General features: G+C 57.6%; 1 protein-coding gene across 7 annotated transcripts in view; it reads left to right on the forward strand.

The window, feature by feature from the left end:
• Positions 1-19,039, forward strand: part of SBF1 (SET binding factor 1) — an 88,155-nt gene that overhangs the window by 14,465 nt on the left and 54,651 nt on the right. The window lies entirely within an intron of this gene.

The following is a 19,039-nucleotide window of genomic DNA, read 5'->3' on the forward strand; positions in this document are numbered from 1 at the left end:
TGCTCCCAAGGCACCGTGGTTTAAGCCGACGTGATCCTTTGGTACCGGTTGTGGAGTTTGCGGTGGCGGAACTGTCTGTGATCTGCAGGTGGGGACCTCCCGCTGCCAGAGGAGCATTCTTCCTTCTGTCACCTCTTGCAGTGGCCACCTCCAGCCTCTGCTGTGCTGGCGGTGGGTGTCCCTGGGGGCGGTGAAGCGCAGCTCCGAGGTCGATGGTGCTGGCAGCAGGAAAAATCCCTGCCGCTGCTTCTGGCCAGCCGTCCCTGCGACGGGGCTTTCTCAACTCAGACCTCCGAGGGAGAGACACGAGGCCAGAATTCAAGACCATGGAGCAGGCAGCTATCTGAAATAGCCATCTTCTGAAACAGCATTGTGGAGACGGATGCTCGAGAGGGCATTTAATATCCTTCTTATTAATGACATTAATGCTGCTGTACGGAAGGACTGTGCTGGATTTTGGGGTTTTTACTTGTCTGGAGGTGGGAGCAGAAGAGACTGCTGACCCTGGCTCCTCCAGGACTTCAAGGAGAGGAAGGCTGCACCAGGCCAGTTAGAGAACAAATAAAAATAAAACCGAGAGAACTGAATTTTTGGCAAGAATGGTCTGAGTGTTGCAAAACTCCACTTAGAGATAGGCAGCTGTCATTGGATTGTCTCAAAAGTCCAATAGTGAGGTTATCCAGATCACGTCTAAGCAATGCAGAGGTTAGACAGACCTGCCCCAAGATAAGTGTCACAACCTCTACTTCATTACAGTCTTGGCCTTTTCTGAGAAGGTTTTGCTCAAGAAAAAGTGGCTACTTTTGGGCCCTTCATAAGCATCTGTGTGTCTGTGGGCATATCTTGGCACTTTCTTCTGAACATGAAAAGTCCTAGGTGGCATCAGGCCAAGGAGAATAAATATGGTCTGTCATCTGACACACTTCAATGAATAGAGAGCACTGCAAGTGCCGTTCCTCTAGAAATTCAGATGCTGCGGGCTTGCTGTTGGGTAGAGTCATGAGACAAGTGTTTCATGGAAGCACAGGGGCTGCGCTCCTCTGAGTCATTTGCTTCGAGAAATCTGTTCCCAGCGAGGGCTGCAGTGGGGAGAGCTGTGGCCAGCTGAGGCTGGTCGGTCATGGAGCGGCCGAGAGCCGTGGGTCCTGCTGGGGGGAGAGCAGTGACGTGTGTCCCTGCAGCAGGGCGAGGAGTAGGCGTGGGGCAGTGATGCTCTCCGGTATCGGCGCTGCACGTGCTGGTTTTCTGGATTTCACCGTAAGAAGTGCCGTTTTCTTGTACAGCTGGTGTTTGTGAGTCCACAGAAGGCGGAAGGTGAGAAGCAGACATCTTGGGAATGAAGGTCTAGAAGGTGTGTGTGACTAAAAGTAAAGGCACTGTTGTTCTCATCGCAGGGGGATGATGGTGTGACTGCCTGAAGGGATGGGTGTTTTGACTGAGGAGGTGATTCCAGTCTGGGACATGAAGGGCTGTCAGCAGCCGAGGTCCAGTGACAGCACTGGCCATTGCTCAAGGTGGTTCGATATCCCATGGAGTTACTGAAACAAAAAACCCCCAAACAACCACGCTTCCCCTAAAAGCAGTCACAGCTTTTGTCCTGGCTCCGTCAGCCCGTGGAAAGCAGACACACCCTTGGCCTTAAAGGCTAATTACAGAATTTAATACCATCTGACTTCCAGTTTCAGAGTGGGAGTGCTGGGGACCTGAACCAGTCCCGCTTCCAACAGAGGATTTCCCTGAAAGCGTTTCCATTGTTTTCCTCCTTGGACAACTTGTACGGTTTGGAGGTGGATAACAGCATTCTCAGTGTTCTCTCCCTTCACTGCCCTCCTCACCATCCATCCCTGAATCGATCCCTGAATCCCGCTGCCCTGTCCCAGGCTCTTGGGATGTCCCTGCGGGTACTGAGGCAGCGACTTGGGGTAATTGGGATTTAGGAGATACTCAGGGAACGAGGAGAATTAGTCTGAAGGCCAGCACTGCCTGTTCAGAGCTTGGTTGCAGAAGGTGAGAACGGTTATAATGAGAACCTGAGGAATGCTGTGGAATGCGTGTCGTGCCGGGGAGCAGAGCTGCTGCAGCGGTGGGAGCGGAGAGCTGCCGTGCGCGGCCAACATGCGTGAATTCATCCTGGGCGTTTTGTCTCCAGCCATTATTTTCAGGTGTTGGCCCAGTTCTAGGTCCAAGTTTATATATTTCTACTTATACAACTGGAGGAGATGCATAATCCAACTCCTCCAGGGAAACAACCCTGATGGATTAGGGAGTATATTCTAGAGGGAGGGTGGTATCTACCAGCTGGACCCTGGTAAATGCTCACTTTAGTCAGCTTTAAGCCTAGCGCCCGACTGTTTCTGCGGATGACGGATTTGTTCTGGTGACGTTCTCCAGGCCAGCCCATGGAGATTGTCTGTGCGTGGGCACAGCAGGGCACTGCCCCACTAAGAGGGGAATGGAGATCCTCCCAGGAAGGCGACATGTGAAATTAGGAGTCACTGCTATATCTCGTCAGCTTTCCTCCTCACCCTTCGTTTTGTAAGGGAGACGGGTGTCCCTGTCCCTCCTCTCCCCTCTCTGTTCCCCGTAACAGTACGGAAGATAAAAGCATCGACGAGGTTCTCGAGTAGCTCTTTGCCCATCAGAAGCCCACACATGACAACTGTCACCGTGTTTGTTCTTCAGTCCCTTTTCTCCCAGGCACAATCCCTTTGTGTGACACCAGCTTTCCATCTGAAACCAAGAATGTTGGAATCAAATGCTTGGACACGTGCTGATTCGTGCACAGACCCCAGAATACTCTCAAGAGTTGACAGTTCAATAATTATCTCAAAGTTAGTGAAGCCAATCTGCAGGCTTCATTTCTGTATATGTATGGAGTGGTTGAATACCGCTGTTCATGGGTAGCTGGGCTGAAATCCCAAATGAAGAAGCATTTGGATATGCATTAGGAAAAGGTAAATGGCACATCCAGCATTTTATTAGATGTGATAAGCTGCAGAATTGCTTTAATACGTACAGGTATAATTTATCGCCTGGAGAGGGGAGTTAGCTGAGCGGGCGGCTGGCCCTCGGTGCTGGCACCATTCTCTCTGTGCAGCCTTCTCCCTGCGGGGAGGTGACAAGGGACAAGTGGAAAGTAACTTTAACACTTCTAATCTTCTTTACAGATTTAAATTGATATTAAAGTAGAATATTGAAATTGTTTTTCATTTAATCCAGTCTGCCCTCGTGCAGCAGTTCATCTCCAGCACTGCAGACCCTCATGGCGCGGCCGTGAGCATTGATGACATCCCCTCTCAGTTGTTTCTTCTCCAGGCTGAACAGCCCCAGGGCTCTCAGCCTTTTGTCAGCAGAGAGATGCTCCGTCCTCTCAGCATCTTCATAGCCTCCACTGGACTCTCTCCAGCAGTTCCCTGTCCTTCTTGAACTGGGGAGCCCAGAACTGGACACAGCGCTCCAGAGGCGTCCTCCCCAGGGCAGAGCAGAGGGGGAAGATGACCTCCCTCCACCTGCTGGCCACGCTCTTCTTAATGCACCCCAGGAGACCAGGATCTTCCTTTATTGTTGCCCCGTGAAGTTCGCCCTGAGGGATGTGGGCAGCGCTGATGGTGACCTCAGGCACAAGGATGCGGTTTGGGGACCGTGGGCAGCAGGTACCGGCAGGACGGGCAGCGCCGCGGCGTGTGGCTGCCAGCCTCGAATCACAGCAGGGTTTGGGTTGGAAGGGACCTTTGGAGGCCATCTAGTCCAACCCCCTCCTCCGCAGGAGGCTCGCCGGGCGGCACCTCGGTTTGTGTGCTGGTGGGGGAGTTGTGTGAGAAAGACAGTGCTGTCGTGACAGCGAGAGCAGGGGACCCAAAACCAGGAGGGGAAGGATGGATGGCGAGAAAAGGATAAATCTGACAGGTGGGAAGGGCAGAAAGCGTGTCCTGTCCTGCAGGACAGCACGGAGCCGAAGAGGAGGGACATGCGGCTCCTCTGAGGCAGCAGCATGGGGTGACATTGCTGCAGTGACAGGCTGGGGACCTGTCCTGTGCAGCCCCGCCAGCGGCGCAGCGTGTGCTCTTGGGCTTAGACGGGGAGGGCAGGGCTGCCCTGGGATTTGCAGATCTTCTGCCAGATGGAGACTACCAGGCGTTACAGTAAATCCCAGGATTTACCAGTGTTTTCCAGCAGTGAAGGGTGGTGCTCGGTGATTCCCCCGGCGGAGACGAATGGGCTGTGTGGCTGTGGAGGGAGTGATAGCGTGGTCTGTGCCATGGCCACCCCGTGCTGGTCACGGCCAGCACAGCAACATCCCTGGCCAGGAACCTGACCCCCGGAGAGGGGCTCCGATTAGCCCCCGCCACAGTGGCAGCCCCCTTCAGCCCCAGTGGAATAACGTCATTGAGAACCTCTGAAGCACATTCTTCACAAACCCAGCTCCTGCTGCCGAGCAGCCGGGAGTGGAGCAAGCCCATTCCAGGGCTGTGGAGTTATCAGTGAGAGTTCCTGCTTGGAAACACGGGCCCAGTTTGGGGTGAAAGGAGAGGATAAGTGGACAGAAACTGAATGTCCTGGCTCACAGGGTTCCCTGTCTGGGAATAGCATGACCAGGTCAAGAGGGTTTTTAAGGAGAATGGACTCTAAATCTTCCCCTAATCTCTGAAGGGCTTTTGAGTTGGTGCTGTGGAAATAACAGCACAGGGAAGCGGGTAACAGCAAAGGATGTCGGTGCCCGTGTCAGCCTGCGGGCGGTGGGGACAGGAGCGTGGCTTCAGGAATCACTGCTGAGCCAAGGCAGTGTAGACCTCCCCAGGAGCGGTGGTTGCAATGTGCTTTCCCTAGCGCTGCCTGGGACTCCGCCATGAAATGTTGTGTTTAGGAAAAATTTCTTCCCCAAAAGGGTTGTCAAGCCTTGGAACAGGCTGCGCAGGGAAGTGGTGGAGTCGCCATCCCTGGAGATATTTTGAGGTTGGGTAGATGTGGTGCTGAGGGACATGGTTTGGTGGTAAGTTGGCAGTGTTGGGTTAACGGTTGGACTCGATGAGCTTAAAGGTCTTTTCCAACCTAAACGATTCTGTGATTCTGCTGAAGACAACATGTTGTCTCTGAAGCATGGTGGCTTTCAAATTTCCAGAAGGGTTGTGTGATGAAGCTGTCATGAGTTTGGTTGCTCTTTGCTCCTGTGGGTAGAAAGCAGCTGGGTCTTCTCATTCCTGGAGTGGCCCCGTCCACAGCTTCTCCCTTTCCTCGGGGCCCTGGCAGGTTTCGGTCTTGTCTCTGGGGATCTCAGACCGCTGGGGCTTCCTGTGCCAGTATGTCCCAGCAGCTTCTCCTGCTCCGGGATGGAGCTTTCTTGGGCAAAAAAGACACTTTCCAAACAGGGTAAGGTTCGCGTCTCTCCTGAGGAGAGGTAATCAGTGAGCTGCTCTGTTGCACTTAAAAAATAAAAATAAAGGAAGGTGACTAGACTTTATTCCTCTCTTATTTCCCACTTTACAGGGTGGTGAACGTTCATCATAGCAGCTCGTTCCCTCCTGACAGCTTTTGGGCAGCGATCCCACCTTGCTGCAGTAGCTTGTTCCCTATAAATCAGCTGCCAGTACTTTTGGGTTAAGGAATTATTGACCTCGCCTATCCCGAGACTCATGACGAAGCCTCAAGGAGTGGGGAGGTATTTGGGAGACCACAGGAGTGGGCTGCTCGTGGAGAGGAGCCCGTGCCCGCCTGCTCTGCCACCTGAGCTCGCCCACTGTGCCCTTCTCTGTCTCGCTAACAACAGTCACGTTCCTGGTATTGTTTGCTGCCATCACTCTAAAAAAAAATGCTTTCGCGGGTAGCAGGGGAGTGAACGGGAAGCTGGGGTTTTCTGAGCAGCATGTGGTCCTTCAGCTGTCTTCCCTTATATAGACACAGCCTCGGTGCTCACCTGATGGGCGCCGCGATTGCTGTGGCTGCTGTGGGAAGGGGATGTGAAAGAGCAATGCCGGGGCTGGATGCGGCGGGAGGAGCTGCCTTGTCTCCCAGCTCTGCCTGTGCCCCCTGCCCCATGCATCGCTCCGGGAGCCGGGCGCAGACACACGGTCCCTCCTGGCTCTCCCCGGCTGCCTCCTGTGCACGGGCACGCGTGTGCAAAGGGGTTTGATGTGACCCCATGCCCTGCAGTCTCAGCTTGTGCTGATACCGGGGGCTGCCCCCACCCAGGGGCAGGACACTGCACTTGGCCTTGTGGGACCCCATGAGGGTCACGGGGACCCCCTTCTCCAGCCTGTCCAGGTCCCTCTGGATGGCATCTCATCCCCACAGCGTGTCACCGCACCACTCAGCTTGGTGTCATCCGCAAACTTGCTGAGGGTGCCCTCACTCCCACTGTCAAAAAAAGCTTCGGCTTGCTAGAAAATGAATGTTCCTCAATCTCTCCAGCTGCAGAAATTGATTTTAAGTATCTGTAGAGGCTGGACTGCTTTGCCTGGATGGAAACGGCAGCAGAGAGGGGCTGAAGGCGTGGGGGGGGGCACAGTAGCTGTGAGCAGGCTGGCAGACTTCACTGCAGCTCCCGGGGGGGCACAAGCTGCCCCACTGCTGTGGAGGCTGACGCTGGCCGGGTGCATGAGCTGGGCACTTTCATCCCTGCCGTGGAAGCGCCTGCGGCTGGAGAGGGAAGCTCAAAGCAGCGCATTAAGAGCAAGCAGGCACCGCCGAGCCAGCTCTCCTCTGCCAGGGGAAGCAAGAGCGAGGAGCACCCGGCGGGGCACGGCACGGCACGGCAGGCACCCTGCTCCACAACGCGTTCAGGCCTGTGCAAGAGCTTCCCATCCATCCACCCATCCCAGATGCTTTCTGCTTGGAGCATCCATGGGAACAGGAGGAGAGTCTTTGGCATGCAGTGGTGCAGACCCGCTCGTCCCCCTGCCGCCGCTCGCTTTGGGCTGAGGATTTAGGGCTACCCATGGCCACACGGGCAAAGCCTTCACTGGCAGCTGCGGCAGAAGCAGCGGTGGCTCCTACGCTGCTGAACCTTCCTTGCTGAGACACTGCCGGGAGTCAGGGGATGGGGACTCGTACGCAGGGATGCTGGGATCCTCTGCTACTTCCAGTGAAGGGAACCACTGCGCGGTCTCCTCTGCTGGTGCGACTGAAGGGAAAAACAGCAGAGAAACTAGATTGCTGTATTCTACATTGCTATATAAATATCTGAAGGGCGGGGGGCAAGAGGATGGGGCCAGGCTCTTCTCGGTGGTGCCCGGGGACAGGACAAGGGGCAACGAGCACAAACTGGAATACGGGAATTTCTATCTCAATATGAGGAAAAACTTCTTTGCTGTGAGGGTGGCAGAGCCCTGGCACAGGCTGCCCAGAGAGATGGTGGAGTCTCATCTCTGGAGAGATTCAAACCCCCTGGACGCGTTCCTGTGCCACCTGCTCTGGGTGACCCTGCTCTGGCAGGAGGCTGGAGGAGATGATCTCCAGAGGGCCCTTCCAGCCCCGTCCATTCTGTCATTTGGTGATATTCTCCTTCCGCTCTAGCCAAAGCTGACACAGAAGCCCTTTCCTGCAGCTGGTTTTCAGCCTGGCTTTAAATGGTTCAAGAGAACGTAGTTCAGGTTATCATGGGAACACCCTGCGCAGCAACGTCGTGGCTCTGCTCCCAGCCTTCGCACTTGGCTCTGCGGGAGCATTTTCCTACATCACATCTGGCACCTTCAAGGCCCTGGACCCTTCCTGAGCCTGAGGCAGCAGGGAAGAGGCGGCAGGTCTCCCTGGACACCGGTGGGGAGACTTTGCGTTTGATATGGCATTTTGAGATCCACAAATGAAAGGTCTTGAGAAACACAAGGGACTATATGTGCACTGGCAGCCCAGAACCCCCCCGCAGCCTGGGCTGCGTCCCCAGCAGCGTGGGCAGGGGGGCGAGAGGGGGATTCTGCCCCTCTGCTCTGCTCGGGGAGACCCCCCTGCAGTGCTGCCTCCAGCGCTGGGGCCTCAGCACAGGAGAGACACGGAGCTGTTGGAGCGGGGCCAGAGGAGGCCCCGGAGATGCTGGGAGGGCTGGAGCCCCTCTGCTGTGGGGACAGGCTGAGAGAGCTGGGGGGGTTCAGCCTGGAGAAGAGAAGGTGCCGGGGAGACCTTCCAGCCCCTTCCAGTCCCTAAAGGGGCTCCAGGAAAGCTGGGGAGGGACTCTGGCTCAGGGAGGGGAGCCACGGGACGAGGGGGAAGGGTTTTCCACTGGAAGAGGGGAGATTGGGATGAGATCTTGGGAAGAAATCCTTTGCTGTGAGGGGGGTGAGCCCCTGGGCCAGGTTGCCCAGAGAAGCTGTGGCTGCCCCATCCCTGGAGGGGTTCAAGGCCAGGTTGGACGGGGCTTGGAGCAACGTGGGCTGGTGGGAGGTGTCCCTGCCCAGGGCAGGGGGTGGCACTGGGTGGCCTTTAAGGTCCCTTCAGCCCAAACCCTTCTGTGATTTTAAAGCATTCTGTGACCCAAGCTCTGGCTTCTCCAGCTCTTGGAGAATCCATTCCATGCAGGAGTTGGTGATGCCATGGGCAGGAGCCGGGTGCAGGAAGCAGGAGCAGCGGGGATGGGGATGGCCTTGGCTGCAGCCGCCGTGCTGCCTCCAGCTTCGTCCTCTGGGCCAGTTCCTGGCCAGGAGCAGTGGTGTAGCCATTGGTGCCAAGGGTGAGCAGAAGTGATTTCCACAGTCTCTCAAAAGTGCTGTTTTCTTCTGACGCCTGGCCGGCGCGGTGCTCGACGTGTCTGTGCCGGCTGCGCAGCATCGGCTGAGCGGTGCTGTCTTGGGGAAGGGTTAACGTGGGACTACAGCGTGGTTGGTTTGTTGTTTTATTTTGTGTGGTGGTGTTTGTTTTGTTCCCTTGCAGCATGAATGTTTCGCTCTTGTTTTCTTTTCCCCTTGTTGTATTAAGGACAAAAGTTACTTTTTCCCACTCCCTGTCCTTCTTGCTTCATCCCCTCCCAGAGTAAGCCTGGCTGCCTTTGCTGTGGTTTCCTCTGCACGCCCGTCGGTGCTGCTGACGGTGAGCTCCTCAGCGAGCTGCTGGGTGATCTCCTCGGGGCTGTGCCTGTTCGGCTGCAGCCAAAGCAGGCTGTTCAGGGTCTGTGCTGTCCATCCCATCTTCATTTTCCGTGCGACCTTGAGGATGGCACATCATGCACCCGTCCAGCTCAGCACAAGCTCGTGGCTACCAGCCGAGGGCGAGGGAACTCCGAGAGGTGCGTGAGTGCCTGTAGGCAGCGCTCACTCGAGGACAGGGCTGTCCTGGTCCTGTCAAGGCTGCTCGGTCAAACCGCGACGGAGCAATTCATATGCCAAAAAGGGAGTTCTTGGGGTCCGGGAGAGATCCGCTCATTCCCTGACTGGGGTTACTGCACACTGCTGCATCTCACGTCACTGTGCACGCTTGGATGCTGCTGATTCCTTGGTCTGGCAGCCTTGCCTGTCGCCATAGGTTTGGGAAGCGCTGGGAGCCATGCCGGCACAGCGACACCGCTGTGGCTGCCGGTGGCCCCATCCCTGGAGGAACATGCTGTCCTTCCCCTCGGCAGCTGGCCCGAGAGCATTTCCTACTGCAGCCCTCCCTTTCTCTTTCACTGAAATCATTTGCAACATGATTATTTAGCTTGGCTCCGTTGCTTTGTCTCAGCCCATGAGGGCTTTGGGGTTCATGGAATTTTCCAAGCGCTGGGGTGGCTGGAAGGGAGCTCCCCGACCCGACGGCAAATGTGGGGTGAGCCCTTGTGAATCTTGAATTCGTAGAATCATAGAATTGCCTAGGTTGGAAGAGACCTTTCGGATCATTGAGTCCAACCACCACTACCCCATGTCTCTCAGCACCACGTCTACACATCTGTTAAATCCCTCCAGGGATGGTGGCTCCACCACTGCCCTGGGCAGCCTGTTCCGAGGCTTGACAACGCTTTCAGTGTAAAAATTTTTCCTAATATCCATCCTAAACCTCCCCTGGTGTGACTTGAGGCCATTTCTTCTTGTCCTATCACCTTTTACTCGGGAGAAGAGACCGACCCCCACTGCTTGGCAGTGTCATTGTGCACCGCCCTGAAAGCGAAAATGGGTCTCCTCTCCGTGGCGTTGGGCAAAAGGAGGATGAGGAAGGTGCTCTGGAGGAGGGGGAGAGTAGGAAGGTTGCTCAGTGCTCTCGGGTCGCTTCCCAGAAGTGCTGGCTGGAAACTGTGGGATCCCCTCGCTGGGTGACGGATGGGGAGTGGAGCTGGTGGGCTCCTCCCAGCTCCTGCTCCAGCCTGGGTGACCTCGGCGTGCGGAGCAGGCTCTGCGGGCTCTTGGGTGCGCAGCCCCCAGCCCAAAGTGCTTGCCCGACTGCGAGGGCTCACAGCTGAGGGATTAAAGCAGGTTCCCAGACGGGCTGAGCTGCTCTCTTCAATCTTCAGTCTCCGCATCTGGCTCCTGCTGTTTCTCAGGGCTGGGTGCTGGGAGGAGACGTGGGGAGCATCCTCCCTGCAGGGCTGGGGCCGTCGTGGGTGGCACGTGGGGAGCTGGGGTGGCCCTGGCACCCCGTCAGCGTGCTCGGAGTGGTGGGGAGCCCCAGGGACAGTGCGGGGGGATGGTGCTGATGGAGGCAGGGGAGGAGGAGGAGGAGGAGGAGGAGGAGGTTTGGCGTGCTCCTCCTGAAGCAGCCACGTAACCCAGGGGCGGCCAGCAAGATCCCCGCCTTGCAGAGGCAGTTCCCCCACAGCTCTGCTCCCGCTGCGGCCACAGCTTGTAAACCCAGCTGTGTGGAAACTCCTCTTTGCACAGAAACCTTCAGATGTGACAGAGGAAAAGGCTGAAACCTGCCTGCAAATCCCTGCTCTTCCCACGTGACCGGAGGTGTTTCTGTGCTGAGAATGACGGAATGGAGCCCAAAGCCGAGCTGGGCCCAGGGAACAGGGCGGTGATGGGGCAGAGGGTCTCTTTCAAGGGGTTACTGTAGGTTTTCCTCCCCATGCAGTTCCTCTCGTTCATCTCTTATTTTAGACAGATTTGGTTTTGATTTTGAGCATTTTCCCCACTGTTGACTTTCCAGTAGATGAAACTGTTCTCTGTCATGGGCCTCTGGGCCCCTCCAGGCTGGGAGGGAGTCTCTTTATAAACACGAAATGCTTGAACACGGGGATTTTGATTCTGTCATGAGCTAAATCCCTCTGTGGCCTGTCCTTACTGGAATCGTCTTGGGGACAATTTATTTCCTGCGAGTCTCTTGGGATGAATTGTGAAACCTGATTTAGGGGAGCAAATGTAAGAGTTTCTCAGCGGCGACGGTTGGGTGGGGAGCAGCCGCCCTCCGAGCCAGCCGAGCGCGTTTCCCATTGCCTGGGTTTTTTGCACTGAGTTTCCTCCTCATTCTGGGCACGGCTGGGTGTGAAGCCCAGCCCGGTGCAGGTGTGCGAGGTCCCTGCTGCGGGTGCCTGGCCCCGGCTGCTTCCCTCCCAGCCCCACGCGCCCACTCACCACTTGGTGACATGGCTCGGATTAAGCTAAGCTTCTGTCTGTCACCATAGAGTTAGGTGAGATCTCGGGAAGAAATGTTTCACTCTGAGGGGGGTGAGCCCCTGGGCCAGGGTGCCCAGAGAAGCTGTGGCTGCCCCATCCCTGGAGGGGTTCAAGGCCAGGTTGGACGGGGCTTGGAGCAACGTGGGCTGGTGGGAGGTGTCCCTGCCCAGGGCAGGGGGTGGCACTGGGTGGGCTTTAATGTCCCTTCCAACCCAAACCCTTCTGTGATTCTATACAATAAGCTCACCTTGTTGCTGGAAAGTTTGTTTTCTGCGCTGTGATGAAGCTTAGGAGAGCGTTCGAGGGACTTTCTCCCTTTTAGGCTGTAACTCTGCAGTTGCAGCCCAAGCTGTCTGGAGGCAGACGTGCAGCCACGACTTGGGCTCTTTGCTGAGGGAAAAGCACAATAAATTGCCGCAGGAGCACAGTGCTTCCGACCTCACCTTGATTATTTGCCGTGCGGACTTGTGGCCACCCAAAGGACTTAAACAAAGGAGCTGTGCCGTTGTGGTAAGGCCAGGGTCAGGATGGCTGTCCCCATCCACGGCCTTTGGCATCAGGGAGATCAATGACCCTGTGCTGAGCTCTGTGCTGGGGCTTGGGTTTGGTGTGGGCTGCAGGCACCGAGGTGTTCCGGGCACACGGGGTAATGCCGGGGGCTTGGGCAGACCCCATCCTGCAGCACCCTGGCAGCCGGCCGCGGTGTCGGCCCCGGTGGGCGGCGGGGGAGGCAGGGCATCCTTTGGGCTCCTTGGAAGCCGCCAGCATGGATCTGGAGCACAGTTGGGCAGCCCGGATGGTGGACTAAGCGTGGTCATTTTTGTTGACAGCGCATTACTGAAAACCGGGAGAAATGGAACCGTACTCGGTGCCTGCAGCTCCCCTCACCCATCGCGGCTGCGAGGGTTTGTAACAGTGACCTAAAGCCACCGATGGCTCGGATAACTGGCATTATGGTACGTGGAGGAGGGACACTGCCAAGTAGTTCAGGCTTGCATATAAATTAATGGCAAAACTGCCGTAACTTTAAAATTTGAGATTAACTATTTCTGTGAATTTAGGCATTGCGTGGTTGAGTTAAGAGGCTGTGGTCGCTTTTTTTCCTTTTTAAAAATAATTTCAATTTGGATAGACTAGAACCTCGGTAGTCCTTTACAAACAGGACAAAAGGTCCTTAACCGACAGCTGATAACGTGCCTGATGCCACTGGAGACAGGAGAGTAACTCCGTGTCCTCAAGTGTTCACAGTGCTTCATAAAGCTTGGCTGGAAGGGGAGTTTGGAAGCTATTACTTGCTTTGCTTTTCATTTAATTACCCTCATGGAAGTCTTTGTCTTGAGGGGTGGAATGGGCTTAGTGAAGAGAAAGGGATGAAAAAACTTGTGTGGTGTGGGAAAGCCCAGAGGGATGCACGGGAGCCAGGTGACAAAGGTGACAAGGGCAGGTTGGTGGCCTTGGGGTGAGGTGGGACACGTGCAGGCAGGGAGTGAGGTCCTGCCTGGTCACAGCGTCTCTGGATGCTGGGAGAACCCCCAGAGCCGCCTGGACCTCCCAGTGCTGGCGTTAGCCATGCTTTCTACAGTTCAGGAATGGGCTGCCGGACAGGCCGTGGCTTGGACTCGGCGGGAGGACCCGGCAGCGCCAGTTGGGCCCAGGTGAAGTTCTCTGCCCGCTTCGCCCCCGTCAGCGCACGCATGCAACGATGGGGAACAGCCTTGCTCCCCGCCGGTGGTGGGATGCTGCGGTAAGGAGTACAGGGATCTCGGTGTTCAGTCTCCTGTCTGCGTAACAGTTCCTCGCTTAATTTTTCTGGCAAAACAGCAGCAAAGATGAACGGTTGCCGCTTCGAGCCTGAGCAGTTACGGCAAGGCTGGAAACTCCCCCTTTGCGGCTGTGGGCAGAGAGCCGGCTGGAGTGCCGGCGGCGTGGCGAAGTGCACTTCTGCTTGGGCTGAATTCCTCCTCTGCTCTTTACAGGATGGGGAGTTCCTCTGCCAGACCTGTCGCCCATCAGAGCAGCGTTTGATTTCCCTGTTCTTGAGGGTTAAGCTCTGTCATAGGTGGGAAACGCAGCCCTCAGCTGGGAGCCCAGGGGTTCGTGCCCATCCTTAGGCGCTGTGCTGAGGCTGGGCCAGATCTTCCTGCCTTAAGAAATGAAAAAGCCCCGTTACTGCTGTTCCCTGAGCTCCTGGATCATGTCTCTGGCAGAGTGGTGCGGGCCGTCATCTCACGCTGTGGCAGAGGCACAGCCCGGTCAGACCCGAACCCTGCCAGCCCCCATGTGTGGGCGCAGAGCTGTGTGGCTGGAGCTCCTGGGGCTGAGCTGGCCACGGGGATTTCTTTGCAGGAAGCCCAGATTTCCTTCTGGACTCAGTGCTGGGGCTCGCTGGAAGACCCAGGAGATGCCCCCACCCCGAGGGCAGCTGGGACACATTTGTAGAGCTCAGTGTCGTCCCTGAGCATCCGCTGGACCCGTGTTCGCACTGAGCCACACCACTGTCCCCTCTCCTGGCCATGTGTTGGCTTCTTGCTCATTCCTCCAAGCTTCCCGTTGTGATTTCAGCTGCTCAGCGGGTGGGCCATAATCTGTTAAGACCTTTCTTACTCCTGTTAGGCTTCCCTGTCTTCCCTTGCCCTCAAAATCAATTCTGAATTATCTCATGATTTCATTTGCATTATTCCAGGAGATGGGGAATTTTGGGCTTGTGGAGATGGGGGAGCTCCGTGAGCCACATGGAAACTCTTCTGGCCTTGTCCTCTGGTCTCCAGGATCCACTTCCTGGCAGGCACCTGGTTTTGCAGGTGTGGGCAGAGCCAGGCGGCTGGGCCAAGGATGAGATGTGCTCTGCTGCCTGCCCCACGCCGCGGGTCTGTTAGTTTTGGGGCGAGGAGAATTTTGTTTCCTGCTCATAAGAATAAGATTGAACAGTGTTCCCTTGCCTTACTCACCATGTCGTGCATCTCCCGTGCTAACGGAGGTGGTGGATGTGTTTCAGATTGTCTAGAGCTGCTCCCTTGGGGCTGAAATCAGTCATTCTGCTAGTCCGGAGTCTGCGAAGGGAGGAGGCTGTTCCTGCAGGCGTTACTGGGATCCAGCGTACCGGGCGAGCACGGGCTGTGGCCTTTGACTGCCCCAAGCAGAGAGCAGTCACCGTCTGCGGGATGGCTGGGGTGAAGCTGGGACGAGCTGCCTGCCCTGCTGATCACCAGGAGCTGGCCCAGAAATGCTGGTCCCGGCGTCAGGTGCAGCCAGAGCTGAGTGGCATCCGTGGCTCCGACCTGGCAGCGGGACCGGGCTGGGACCGGCTCTGGGGAAAGGCGCTGCGGGAGGCACTCGGCGTGGTGCCGCCATCCTGCCCACGCAGCTCCGGCGGCCTCAGGAGCCACCCCTGCCTCCTCAAGGCCTTTGGGATAATCTCTTGTGTGTGGAGGATGAGGAGGTTTGCAGGATGAGGAGGTTTGCATAAGGCAAGGTGGGTTTGGAGAACCCAGGACGAGCCCCACCTGGTGTCGGTGGTGTCCGTAGGCAGCCAGTAGCAGAAGCTGCCGGGGACACGTTAATCCCGGTAATCCCCCTGGCAGGGCTCAGCGCTGGCCCGCACACCGGGGTGTCTCCCTGCTCGTCTACTAATTACAGAGGGATTAAAGGTGGCGAGCTGCCTGCTGCCCCCGAGCTGCAAGGGGCAGAGACCCGAGATGGCCCGTCAGGATGTGTACCCCTCGCTCCGCGTCCCGTCCCTGCCCAGGAACGGCCATCCTGACCCCGGATCCTGTCCCGGAGAGGCACTGTGCCCGGGCTGCAAATCTCGGCCATCGCTGGGGACACGGGGCTGCTGTCACTCTGTGGGACGGGAGCTGCTGCCCGGGGAGGGCTCTGCCTGCTTCAGAAAGCCCAGTTCCCTGAGGAACTGTCGATGAAGAAGCTGAAGGCTGGAGGGGGAATGTTGGTTCTCCATCCTAGAGCAGTCTGTCGTTGATGGTGTTCTCAGTTCTCGTTAGCATCAGCCCCTTCCTCCTTGGGGCTGGGCTGCCTGGCTCAGACTGCAGGTTCCTGCAGGAACCACGCTGCTTCGCTTCTCCTTAACCCTCCCGGAGCTCTGCCCTGGCTCCCTCCATCCTGCTGCCCGGCCAGCCCCGGGGCATCACCCCCGAGGTGGGTGCTCCTTCGTGGGGGGTGCTCCTTCTGCCTGCAGGCAGGGCTGTGACTCAGAGCCAAGGGCGAGCTGCTGAGCTGCTGCCTGCCTTCCTGCCCGTCGGTGAGCTGCCGTTCCGCTCCTCGCACCCTGCCCTGGCAAGAGTACTCTCGGGAAGGGTTTGCCCTGCACAGAAAGTCTGTGTTTTGGAACTTCGGAAGAGGAGCCGTGAAGCAGATGGCTGAGTTGCTCGTGGGTCTGCGCTGAAGCAGCAGAGTGAAGTGGTTTCCCAGCTTTCCTCCCCTGGGCAGTACGAGTCGTGTTCTCTTTCACTGGGGCACTGCTGATGGTCAGTTTGCACAGCGTCCCAGCTAGTCTTCCAGCTAGTCTCCCAGCTAGTGCAGTTCTCAGTGTGGGAAGAGGAGGAAGGGATGCAGAGGAAGGGGGCATGATTGTCATTACCAGGTTAGGGGGATGGGGAAGGACTGGATTAGTCTGAAATAAATTCCAATTTAGGGAAGACTGTGGTCCTTGGCTGCTCTCTTCTGGGCTGCCTGGCAGCAGGTGGGTTTCTTACTGCATCTCCTGCAGCAGATGCTACGGGATAGTGTCTCCTCTTCCTCGTCTTCAGGGACGGGGAGATGCTGGGAGGGCTGGAGCCCCTCTGCTGTGGGGACAGGCTGAGAGAGCTGGGGGGGTTCAGCCTGGAGAAGAGAAGGCGCCGGGGAGACCTTCCAGTCCCTAAAGGGGCTCCAGGAAAGCTGGGGAGGGACTCTGGCTCAGGGAGGGGAGCCACGGGACGAGGGGGAAGGGTTTTCCACTGGAAGAGGGGAGATTGGGATGAGCTATTGGGAAGAAATCCTTTGCTGTGAGGGGGGTGAGCCCCTGGGTCAGGTTGCCCAGAGAAGCTGTGGCTGCCCCATCCCTGGAGGGGTTCAAGGCCAGGTTGGACGGGGCTTGGGGCAACGTGGGCTGGTGGGAGGTGTCCCTGCCCAGGCTGGGACCTCCCACTAGCCCAGGCTGCTCATGATCTAGACCAGATGACCATGGGCTGGGCTGTAGAGGCGCAGCAGAAGGACCCCTGCCGTCCAGAGGCTTCTGGTGAGCTGGTCCATAGGCATATGGGGCACACTTGGCTCATTTCTCAGCCCTCGGTGTTAAACAGAAACCCTCACCTTTGGGTTTGACAACAGGAGGATGTGGAAGTGTCTCAATCAGCTCCTGCCCGGCCTGCCCTTGCCCCATCGATGGCTGCCTGCAGCGTGCATCAGAAGAGGACCAGTGTGGCGTGAGGGCTGTTTGCCCTCGCTGTTTACGCGGCCGTTCCAGCTGCCCGTTGCCTGCATGGAGAGTTTTCTTCCAGCGGCTTCCCAGCAGTGTTACTGTCTGGCAGCACCCAGCTGCCCCCTTCTCAAACAGCTCCCGAGCCCCGTGACGCTGGGTGCCGGGAGCCGAATGCCGCTGGCGGTGCCTGCAGCAGCGGGACGGTGCCAGTGGTGGTTTCCACCATGGTGCCAGGAGGAGGTGCAGGGCCCTGGGGCAGGGCACCAGTGGCGTGTGCTGGTGCTGTGCCCGGGGTTCCCAGATTCATGGAGGATTTTGGGAGGCAGGGGGGCTGTTCCAGGTTTAGGACCGCAGTAAAGCAGGGTGTAGACAGGTGCTCCAGCACAACTGCCTGTCCAGTCCTGGCTTCAGGGTGGCGTGGGTTTGCCAGGGAGCAGGGCGCAACTCCGTGCCCTCCCTCCTCTCTTGTCCCCTGATGTCCCCTCCCCGCGGGGTGTTTGGGAAGCTCAGAGGCCGCTTTCAGCTTTTGCTCACCAGGCCAAGAGCGATGCTGGAAGTGCGACCCTGCAGTGCCAGCGTCCCAGGAGAGGGATGACGGCGTCTGTCCCTGCCAGGCCCTGGGAGGTGACAGTGCAGAGCCTCTCCCGTGCCATCCAGCCAGCCTCGGGCAGCCTCGGGCTCCTGTCTGGAGCCACGCTGTGGGACCAAAGCTCTGTGCTGGGGTGGCTGTTGTACCTGTGGTGGCTTTTGTGTCCTGGAGCTGTGGTGGGAGCCTCGGGGCAGCTTCATGCCAGAGCCGGTGATGCAGCTGCACTCGCTCCTGGCAGGGATGCGGCCCCGTGCGAGGGACCTTGGCAGCAAGGGTGGGACATGAACGGGGCTCAGCCTGGGATCCTCGTGATGAGTGGGAAGGCTGTTTATGCTGTAGTGTTCATCACAAACATGTGACGGGGGGGTGTCCAACACCGAGTTTGGAATCACGCTGAAGCACTTGGACATCGGATTACTCCTGCCAGAGATGCGCTTCGATGCCCTGGAGCTGTCATCCCGGGCCAAGGACCTGGCAAGTCAGCACATCTGTCCGTGCCCTGCACGGCTTAGCTGGAAGGGAACGGTGTGCTGCATTTCGGGATGCACGCAGCTCCCCTGTGGTTTTTGAGGTGAATACGCTGCTCTCCGTGATTCTCCCTGAGGCCTCTGCGCACAGTGGGCTGGAGCGCTCGCAAATCCCGTGCTGCCAGCGGGGCTGTAAGGTCCCAAAGCTTAAAACTGAAAATAACGGTGTGTCGTGGAGGTGCATGGCGTCCCCACAGCTGCTTCATGAGCTGGGGTGTGCCCAGCCGCTGTGTCCCCTCTGTGTGGCCAGAGCTGGTGTCTGGAGGCCCGTCAGGTCCCCGCTGGCGCTGCCGGGCTGTGGCGGGGCAGGAGGAGCCGTCGGCGCAGCACGTGCTGTTTTTAGGCCTTGGGTAAATGTTGGTGGTGCGGCCCTGTAATTATCAGGACAGGGTGCCAGTGGAGCTGGCTAACAGCTCCCCTGGGAAGTAACTGGAATTTGGCATCAGGTAAAAATAGAACAGGTTCCTCCCCAAAATGCTTTTAGCAGCTCGCCACGCGCCCGCGGAGACGTGCGTGGGCTGCACTGTTTGCTCTGCGCCCACGCGGGACGGCTGGGGATCGCCACAGTACTGCGGCCGTGTCGGCTGGGAGAGGATGGGATGCTAAAACCGGGGCAGGGAAAAACCAGCTCCGTCCCTGCATCCCGACCCAGTCGCTTTCCAACGACGTGCGCTGGGTTCCCTCCTCCCGGCAGGGTCTGAGCAGCAGCGTCTGCCCTGGCTGCAGCACCAGCCTCAGCTCCCCGTGCCGCCCCGTCTCAGCGAGGCGTTACGCCTGTTGCAGGTACAAAGTGGGGCTGTGGGGCTGCTGTCCCGTGCCGTCGGCTGCTCTCTGCCTGAGCCAGGGATGTGGTCGCAGCCGGCGGTGCTGCCTGGCTGCTCGGCTGCGGCCAAACACCACCTTGGTTCCTCAGAAAACCCCTTGGTTAATTGTGGGTTCTGATAGCATTTCGGACACTGGCCTTTATAAACTCCGTGTTGCTGTAAACGTGGAAGGACTGAAT

This window comes from Larus michahellis, chromosome 1 (assembly GCF_964199755.1).
Source record: "Larus michahellis chromosome 1, bLarMic1.1, whole genome shotgun sequence".
Classification (NCBI taxonomy): Eukaryota; Metazoa; Chordata; class Aves; order Charadriiformes; family Laridae; genus Larus; species Larus michahellis.